The sequence below is a fragment of the Chiloscyllium plagiosum genome, chromosome 7, assembly GCF_004010195.1.
Source record: "Chiloscyllium plagiosum isolate BGI_BamShark_2017 chromosome 7, ASM401019v2, whole genome shotgun sequence".
NCBI lineage: Eukaryota > Metazoa > Chordata > Chondrichthyes > Orectolobiformes > Hemiscylliidae > Chiloscyllium > Chiloscyllium plagiosum.
The window spans coordinates 2687083-2697561 of NC_057716.1; positions in this window are offsets into that span (position 1 = coordinate 2687083).

The window sequence follows — 10479 nt, forward strand, 5'->3', positions numbered from 1 at the left end:
GGGAGGGTGGTCGGGGAATGCTGGGTGGTGAGGATGGGCCGGGACTACAGGGTGGGGAGGTTGGGCTAGGGATACAGAGTGCGGAGGATAGGCCGGGGATACAGTGTGGGGAGGGTGGTCCAGGGATACGGGGTGGGGAGGGTGGGCCGGGGATATGGATTGTGGAGGAAGGGAGGCTGGTGGGGAGGATGGGCCGGGGATGCAGGGTGGGGAGGGTGGTCTGGAGATACGGGGTGGGGAGAATGGGATGCTGGGTGGGGAGGATGGGCCAGGGTCAGGTAGTTGAACTGGTAACTTCAGGACTGTGCTGAGAAGATGATTCTGGGTGTTTTTTTTGGTTGCTGCCCCCTATGTGTGTCAGCTGGTACCACCAGTCTTCTGGAGAAGAAAAGGCACATGGAATGATGCTGAAGTCCCTTGTCCTCCTCTTGCCTTGCCATTGCTGCTGAATGCTGGTGGCTACACTGTCAGAATGCAGATCCATGCACATATCCAGCAGAAATTAAGAGTGCTACACTTGATCCCCTCATCCCCACGAACTGCTAACTCAAACAAACACTTTTTCTTTATGTGGACTACCTAATGTCCAGCAGTGCCTCCCTTTGCCCATTCAACCTGGATATGAGACATTTTCTCTTGCAATAAGACAAAGGGAGGGTTAAACATGAGGGGAATGGATGGAAGAACCTTGTTGGTGAAGTGTTCTCAGTGAATCTGTTTGAAGTGTAGGGGACTAGGAAGGGTTAGTAATTTGGGAAGGTGAGGTGAGTGAAAGCTGTTGAGTGAATGTGCTGCATGGTTAAGATAGTAATTAATAAATCAAGATCTAAAAGCTTAGTGAGAGTGTGGAACTAAAAGACATTAGTATTAGTAAAAAATAGGGTAGGTGATGGTTGAGTGATATTATCGTCAGACTATTAATCCAGTGACCTGGGTTAATGTTCTGAGGACCCAGGTTCGAATCCTGCACATGGTGGAATTTGAGTTCAATAAAAGTTGGGCATTAAGAACCTAATGATTACCTTGAAATAATTGCTGATTGAAAGGAAAATCCTATCTGGTTCACTAATGCCCTTTAGGAAGGAAACTGCTGTCCTTACTAGTCTAGCCTACTCCAGTAAAATTGACTCTGGGTAATTAGGGATGAGCAATAAATGAGCCAGTAACACCCATGTTCTGTGATTGAATAAAACAAAAAGTAGTACTGGAGAAATTAATGGGGTTGCAAAGTGATTAATTCCTAGCACCCAATGACCTACACTGTAAAGTGTTGAAAGAGAGGACTACAGGATACTGGATGCCTAATCATCTTTCAAAATTTTAGCAATTCCGCAATAGTGCTTGCAGATTGGAGAGCTGCAAATTTAATTCAATGGTTTAACTTAGGAAGGACAGACAAAGCGGGCAACTATAGATCTGTTAGCCTCATGCCAGTAATATGAAAAATTATGAGAATCTAATATAAAGTGTATGATTAGTTGATATTGAGAAATTAAGTAGGCAGAGTCAATATAGATGTATTAAAGGGAAATCAAACTTGACAGATTTTTTAAGAATAGAGTTAATAAGGGGGAATAAGTGGTTGTGCTGTATTTGGATTTAGAATCATAGTCATAAAGCATAGAAACAGACCCTCTGGACCAACTAGTCCATGCCGACCATGTTCCCAAACCAAACTCGTCCCACCTGCCTGCGTTTGGCTCACATCCTCCAAATCTTTCCTATTCATGTACTTATCCAAATGTCTTTTAAACATTGTAACTGTATGTGCATCCATCACTTCCTCAGGAAGTTCATTCCACACACTTACCACTCAGTGTGAAAATATTGCCCCCATGTCCTTTTTAAATCTTTCTTCTCTCACCTTGAAAATATGCATGCCCCTAGTTTTGAATGCCCCCACCATAGGAAAAAGACTTTTGTTATTCACCTTATCTGTGCCCCTCATGATTTTATAAACTGCTATGAGTTCCAGCCTATCCTTACAACTCAACCCTCTATTCTCAGTAACATCCTGGTAAATCTTTTCTGAACCCTCTCAAGTTTAACTATATCCTTCCTAAAGCAGGGTGAACAGTATACAGTACTCCAGAAGGTGCCTCACCAATGTCCTGTACAGTCTTAAAATGACATCCCAACTCCTGTTCTCAAAGATCAGAGCAATGAAACAACTTCCTAACCACCCTACTTGTGACGCAAATTTCAAAGAATTATGTACCTGAATCCCTAGGTCTCTCTGTTCTATAACATCACCCTACCATTAACTATATAAGTCCTGCCCTTGTTTGTTTTACCAAAATGCAATACCTCACATTTATCCAAATTAAACTCCATCTGCCACTCCTCAGCCCATTGACCCAATTGATCAAGATCTGTTTGTCATCTTAGATAACCTTCTTCGCTGTCCACTATACCACCAATTTTGATGTCATCTACAAACTTACTAATCATACCTCCTATATTCTCATCCAAGTTATTTATATAAATGACATTCAAAAGTGGACCTGATACCAAACAATGTTGAATGCTACTGGTCAGAGGCCTCCAGTCCAAAAAACAACCCTCCACAACTACCCTCTGCCTCCTACTGTAAAGTTAATTTTGTATCCAATTGGCAAGTTCATCCTGAATCATATGTGATCTAATTTTACTAATCAGTCTCCCATGCAAAACCTTATCAAAGGCTTTACCAATGTCCAAGTGAACAATGTCTACTGCTCTGCTCTCAATCTTTTTGGTTACTTTCTCAAAAACCTCAAATTTGTGAGACATAATTTTCCTGGCATAAAACCAGGGACTATCTCTAATTATTGGCAGCATGGTGGCTCAGTGATTAGCCCTGCTGCCTCACAGCACCAGGGACCCGGGTTTGATTCCACCCTCAGGCAACTCTCTGTGTGGAGTTTGCACATTCTCCCTGTGTCTGTGTGGGTTTCCTCTGGGTGCTCCAGCTCCCTCCCACAATCCAAAGATGTGCAGGTCAGGTGAATTTGCTATGCTAAACTGCCCATAGTGTTAGGTGCATTCATCAGGGGTAAATATAGGGTAGGGAAATCGGTCTGGGTGGGTTACTGTTCGGAGGGTCAGTGTGGACTTATTGGGCTGATTGGCCTGTTTCCACACTATATTCCTAGCCTTTCCAAATGCATGTAAATCCTACCTTTCATAATCATCTCCTAATAACTTACCCACCACCGATGTCAGACTCTCAGTCTATAGTTCCCTGGTTTCTCCTTACAGCCTTTCTTCAATAAATACACAACATTAGCCACTCTCCAATCCTTTGGCACCTCACTTACGAATATGGATGATATAAATATTGCTCCCAGGGGACCTGCAATTTCCTCCCTAACTTCGCACAATGCTTTAGAACACACTTGATCAGGTCCGGGAGATTGATCCACCTTTACGTTTTTTAAGACCTCCAGCACTTCCTCTTCTGTCAGGTAAATTATTTTCAAAACATCAATGTTTATTTCCTTGAATTTTCTGGCCTTCATTTCTCTCTCCACAGTAAAAACTGACACAAAATATTCATTTAATATCTCCTTTATCTCTTGAAGTTCAATAGAAAGGTGGCCGTTGGTCTTTAAGGGGCCGTACTCTCTCTCTAGTTTCTCTTTTGTTCTTAGTGTGGAATCTCTTTGGATTATGCTTTAACCTTATCTGAAGGTACTCCCATGTATTTAGGTGGGGACTATTCCCCTAAGACATAGAGACATGAGTACGTGTTTGCTGCAAATGCAATGTGTTTGTCTCACAAGTTGTTGTTCTGTAGTGCAGATTGACAACGGCATACAGCTGTTCCACAATATGTGAACCCCCTAGACTGAGAACCGCTTAGCAAGACAGAATGTCTGTTTTTGTGACTATGATACTTGGCATGGCAAGGCAAGACATGGATGCTGTGAGCTTGCAGATAGGTGCTAAGTGAGGGAGTACTAGGAGAGCAAGTAAGCAGCCCTGAATTGCAGCCAAGTGCAGTCTGTGAGCTGGGTGCCTATCCATGTGTTCAAAGTGCCCCTTCTGCAGGCATTCAACTCTAGCTATTGGTGTGCCCTGTAATGCAAGTCTGAGCTTCTTCAAATGCATTGCTAGTGAAAAGGAAAAGCGGCAGGATGGTCATGATGGGTTAGCAGATGCCAAAATCCAATATCTGTGAATGAGGGATACTTGTATGCATGGTGCCCATTGATCATGCCCTGGGTTAGTTTTGTTGTAAGCAAAATGAATGTGAATGGTGAGCTGAATTTGCCAGGTACCACGCTGATTTCCTTGTCGAATTTTCCCTATGTTAGTTTGTTTGGCAAGTTTGGTAAAATGGGAATCTGGATATTAATGAAATGATCTGTATCATTAGCAAGGCATTTAGTATGTGTTAATCCCTGTCAATTGGCATCTCACCGTAACATTGTGAGAATCTCATCATGCTGCTTCTGAAAAGCATAGAAGATAGAGCCAGATGATCTCAACATTGAGATGCTCTTTGCTGAACAGCTTATCTGATTCTGCCACACATGACCAGAGCTCATGTTGCTCAGATTTATGTAAGGTTCCACACATGGGTGGATGATATAGACAAAAAGGAAAACATTCTTTAGATCAGGAATCCACAAGGGATGGATGACTTCCTCACAGTTCCTTTGATTTTTAGCAATGATATTGTCAACCACAGTGATCCTCAGTCAGTCATGTCACCACAGACTTACCAGACCATAGGGCTGCTCTCTCATTAGAGACAGGCAGTGATTTAACTTGACAGCCACCACACCTCAGGTAAGGAGAGTCATTCATGGTAACCTTAGCCAGTGTGAGAATTGAACACACATTGTCGGTATCACAAACCAACCGTCCAGTCAACTGAGCTAAACCTCAATTCAGTAGTGAGTCATTGGATCAAGGTTATTTGCTTGAGCTAGTTTTTGCAGAATCTTTCAGTGCTGATTTTCTTCCATCTGGCTTGAACAAATTATCGGGCTTGCTTGCAGACTTCTGGAGGTCTGATCTAACTGTCTCTCACGTCTGTGACAAAATGCAACTTGAAGCCAATCCAAAGGCTGTTTTCTAAAACTCAAAGACACCTGGTGCAAGGTAACTCACAAAAGTTTTAAATCAACTTTCTCCCAAAATTACACCGATAAGTGAGTACCACAGAGTTCTGTTTTCTTTGAATTGTAAAACAACTAATAATACAAACTTCCATTTTCAGTTTATATTTCCAAACAAAGTATATGTGACCCTCCTATAAAGGACTGGAGGTGGAAGTCAATTAAGAATAATAGGCAGAGGATATCAAAGCTGAAGCAAGCAAGTGTTTGGGCAGGTAAACTGAAGTGGCAATGCATTGCTGATACAGGGCCAGAGAAGTCTGAGGTAGGTGTCAGAGATTATGGTGTCAGGATCATGTTGTCCTAGAGTGGAAGATGAAAAATGATGGAAGATTAAAGATATGAACAATGAGAGACAAAGAAGATCTTGAAAGTGGAGTGTTAATGGAATAGCTATTTTTGGGTGTGTTTACATGCAACGTGAACAATACACGTATGCTATTCAGGTAATTTGCAACCAGAAAACCATACTTTAAGAGGAAATCAATTTCTATCCATTCCCACCCTCATGTTCCTCCTATACAGGACCAGTTGCACCACTACATCCTGCTGAGCTAACTTCGTGATTTGATGATAGAATGTCTCTAGAAGAGCTAAACTTTGACAGCATCTAACATCAGCAAAACAGGAAAACACCTCATGAATCTGCAAATCTCCTTCCAAAGGAGGATCAAATACCATTAAGTTGAAGCATTTTGAGTCCATTGTTAAAAACCTAAGTATATAATCTGTGCAAAGGCACTGTGTCATCAGCTGCCTGCCTCAGGTGGATGTAAAAGATCCAGTAACACTTTTTGAAGAAGAATATGGTGTTCTCTATGATGTCATAGATTATCCCTCAACTAACATCATTGAAAAAAACAGATTAGCTGGTCGTCATTTAAATATTTACACAAAATATTGCTGTACACATTTTGGTGACCGTGTTCCTTCATTATAGCGATGATGACATTTCCAGAATATTTGATAAGCTGCAATGTGCTTTGGGAAAAAAAATGAGGTTTGAAAGGCACTATTTGACATTCAGCTCAAGGGCAATTAGGTTTAGCAACAACTATTGACATGCCAGCAACAGCCACAACCCATACACAAATGGATGGCATGGTGGTATAGTGGTTAGCACTGCTGCCTCACAGCGCCAGGACCTGGGTTTGATTCCACCCTCAGGTGACTCCCTGTGTGGAGTTTTGAGCTGTCCTTGAGCTGCACAGTCGAAAGATGTGCAGGTTAGATGAATTGGTCACGCTAAATTGTCTATAGTGTTCAGGAATGTGTGGGTAAGGTAAGCTAGCCATGGAGAAGGGTAGGGGGATGGGTATAGGTGGGATGCTGTTCAGAGGGTTGGGTGGACTTGTTGGGCTGAATGGCCTGTTTCCACTCTGTAGGGATTCTATGATATCTATAGTGGAAATACAAATGCAAGAGAGAGATAGATGGCTACCACAGACTTGGACCTGTTTCCTTGCCCATCATACATTGATATGGACTGGTATCCTTCAAGCTTTGTAGCCAATTGTTTTTCTCTACTAGACATGCCCATGGTCCCTTGTGGTCTAAACAATAAGCTAAAGAATATAGAAAGTTAGTCAGGAATTTAAAAAGGAGGTCCTCAAGGGTAGTAGTAATTGGATTAGTCTTGGTGTTACGAGCTAGTGAGGATAGGAATAGGAGAAAGAGCAGATTGATGTATGGCTGAGGAGCTGGTGCAGGGGATCATTATTCAACCATTGGAATCTCTTCTGGAGTAGAAGTGACCTATATAAGGACGGATTGAACATGAATTGGAAGGGGACTCGTATGCTAGCAGGGAGATTTGCTAGAGCTGCTTGGGAGGATTTAAACTAGCAAGGTGTGGGTGGTGACCCAGGGAAATAGTGAGGAAAGAGATCAGTCTGAGATTGGTATAGTTGGGAAAAGGAGCGAGTCAAACAGTCAGGGCAGGCAGGAACAAAGCAGAGAACGAGGTAGGACTGATGAATTAAACTGAATTTATTTCAATGCAAGCGGCCTAACAGAGAAGGCAGATGAACACAGGGAATGGTTAGGAACATGGGACTAGGATATCATAAGCAATTACAGAGTCATGGCTCAGGAACAGATAGGACTGGCAGCTTAATGTACCAGGATACAAATGCTATAGGAAAGATAGGAAAGGGGGTGCAAGAGAGGAGGGGGAGTGGCGTTTTTGATTAGGCATAAAATTTCCGGCTGTACTTAGGGAGGATATTCCTGTGAATACATCCAGGGAAGTTATTTGGGTGGAACTGAGAAATAAGAAATGGATGATCACCTTATTGTGATTCTACTATAAACCCCCCCAATAGCCAGCAGGAGATATCAGTACCAGTAAGATGACTGGTTATCTAGTAACAGTGGTTATGTGAGGGGAATTTAATTTTCCAAATATAGATTGGGACTGCCATTGTGTTAAGGGTTTACATAGAGAGGAATTTATTAGGTGTGTACAAAAAAATCTTCTGATTCAGTATGTGGATGTACCAACTAAAGAAGGTGCAAACGTTGACCTACTAGAGTCAGAGTCATAGAGGTGTACAGCATGGAAACAGACCCTTCGGTACAACCCGTCCATGCCGAACAGATATCCCAACTCAATCTAGTCCCACCTGCCAGCACCCACCCCATATCCCTCCAAACCCTTCCTATTCATATACCCATCCAAATGCCTCTTAAATGTTGCAATTGTACCAGCCTCCACCACATCATCTGGCATCTCATTCCATACACGTACCATCCTCTGCGTGAAAAAGTTGCCCCTTAGGTCTCTTTTATATCTTTCCCGTCACCCTAAACCTATGCTGTCTAGTTCTGGACTCCCCGACCCCAGGAAAAAGACTTTGTCTATTTATCCTATCCATGCCCCTCATAATTTTGTAAACCTCTATAAGGTCACCCCTCAGCCTCTAACGCTCTAGGGAAAACAGCCCCAGCCTGTTCAGCCTCTCCCTGTAGCTGAGATCCTCTAACCCTGGCTCTTGGGAAATAAGGCGGGGCAGGTGACTGAGGTATCAGTGGGGAAGCACTTTAGGGCCAGCGACCATAATTCTCTTAGATTTAAAATAGTGATGGAAAAGATAGACTAGATCTAAAAGTTGAAGTTCTAAATTGAAGGAAGGCCAATTTTTATGATATTAGGTAAGAACTTTCAAAAGTTGATTGGGGCAGATGTTGGCAGGTAAAGGGATGTCTGGAAAATGGGAAGCCTTCAAAAATGAGATAAAAGAGTCCAGAGACAGTATGTTCTTGTTAGGGTGAAAGGTAAGGCTGGTAGGCGTAGGGAGTGCTGGATGACTAGAGAAATTGAAGTTTTGGTTAAGAGAAAGAAGAAAGCATACGTCAGGCATAGACAGGATAGATCGAATGAATCCTTAGAAGAGTATAAAGGCATGAGGGAAATCAGGAGGGCAAAAAGGAAACATGAGATAGTTTTGGCAAATAGAGTTAGGGAGAATCCAAAGGGATTTTATAAATACACTAAGGAGAACCCAAAGGGATTTAATAAATACATTAAGGACAAAAGGGTAACTAGGGAGAGAATAGGGCCCCTCAAAGGCCAGCAAGGTGGCCTTTGCGTGGAGCTGCAGGAGGTGGGCAAGATACTAAATGAGTATTTTGCATCAGTGTTTACTGTGGAGAAAGACATGGAAGATCCAGAATGTAGAGAAATAGATGGTGACATCTTAAAAAATGTCCATATTACAGAGGAGGAGGTTTTAGATGTCTTAAGGTGGATAAATCACCAGGACCTGATCAGGTGTACCCTAGAACTCTATGGGAAGCTAGGGAAGTGCTTGCTGGGCCTCTATTTGTATCATCAATAGTCACAGGTGAAGTGCCAGAAAACTGGAGGTTGGCTAACGTGGTGCCACTATTTAAGAAAGGTGGTAAGGACAAGCCAGAGAACTATAGACCAGTGAGCCTGACATCAGTGGTGGGCACATTGTTGGAGGGAGTCCTGAGGGACAGGATTTACACTTATTTAAAAAGGCAAGGACTGATTGGGGATAGTCAACTTGGCTTTTCGTGTGGGAAATCATGTCTCACTAATTTGATGAGTTTTTTGAAGAAATAACAAAGATGATTGATGAGGGCAGAATGGTGGACATGATCTATATAGACATCAGTAAGGCATATGGCAAGGTTCCTCATGGGAAACTGGTAAGCAAGGTTAGATCACATCGAATACAGGGAGAACTAGCCATTGGATACAGAACTGGCTCAAAGGTAGAAGACAGAGTGTGGTGGTGAAGGGTTGCTTTTCAAACTGGAGGCCTGTGACCAGTGGTGTGCCACAAGGACCAGTGCTGGATCCACTGTTTTTCATCATTTCTATAAATGGTTTAGATGTGAACATAGGAGGTATAGTTAGTAAGTTTGCACATGATACCAAAATTGGAAGTCTAGTGGATGGCAAAGAAGGTTACGTCTGAGTACAGTGGGATCTTGGTCAGATGGGCCAATGGGCAGAGGAGTGGCAGATGGAGTTTAATTTAAATAAATGTGAAGTGATGCATTTGAAAAGCCAAATCAGAGCAGGACTTATATACTTAATGGTAAGGTCCTGGGGAGTGTTGCTGAGGAGAGACCTTGGAGTTCAGGTTCATAGTTCCTTGGAAGTGAAGTTGCAGGTAGATAGGATGGTGAAGAAGGCGTTTAGTATGTCTTCCTTTATTGGTCAGAGCACTGAGTAAGTGAGTTGGGAGATCATGTTGCAGCTGTATAGGACATTGGTCAGGCCATTTTTGGAATATTGTGTGCAATTCTGTTTTCCACCTATCAGAAAGATATTGGGAAACTTGAACGGGTTCAGAAACATTTTACAAAGATGTTGTCAGGGTTGGAGGATTTCAGCTCTAGGGAGAGACTGAACAGGCTGGGGCTGTTTTCCCTGGAGCATCGGAGGCTGCAGGGTGCCCTTATAGAAGTTTATAAAATCATGAGGGGCATGGATAGGGTAATGGGGTGGGGGAGTCCAGATCTAAAGCGCATTGGTTTAGGGTGAGAGGGGAAAAATTTAAAAGGGACCTAATGGGCAACATTTTCACGCAGAGGGTGCTATGTTTACAGAATGAGCTACAACATTTAAAAGGCATTTGGAGGGGTATACGAATGGGAAGGGTTTAGTGGGATATGGGTTGAATGTGTGGTGCTGGAAAAGCACAGTGCGTCAGGCAACATCCAAGGAGCAGGAGAATCAATGTTTCTCCTGCTCCTCGATGCTGCCTGACCTGCTGTGCTATTCCAGCACCGCACTCTTGACTCTGATCTGCAGCATCTGTAGTCGTCACGTCCTCCTTTTAGAGGGATATAGGCCAAGTGCTCGCAAATGGGGCTCGATTAATTTAGGTTATCT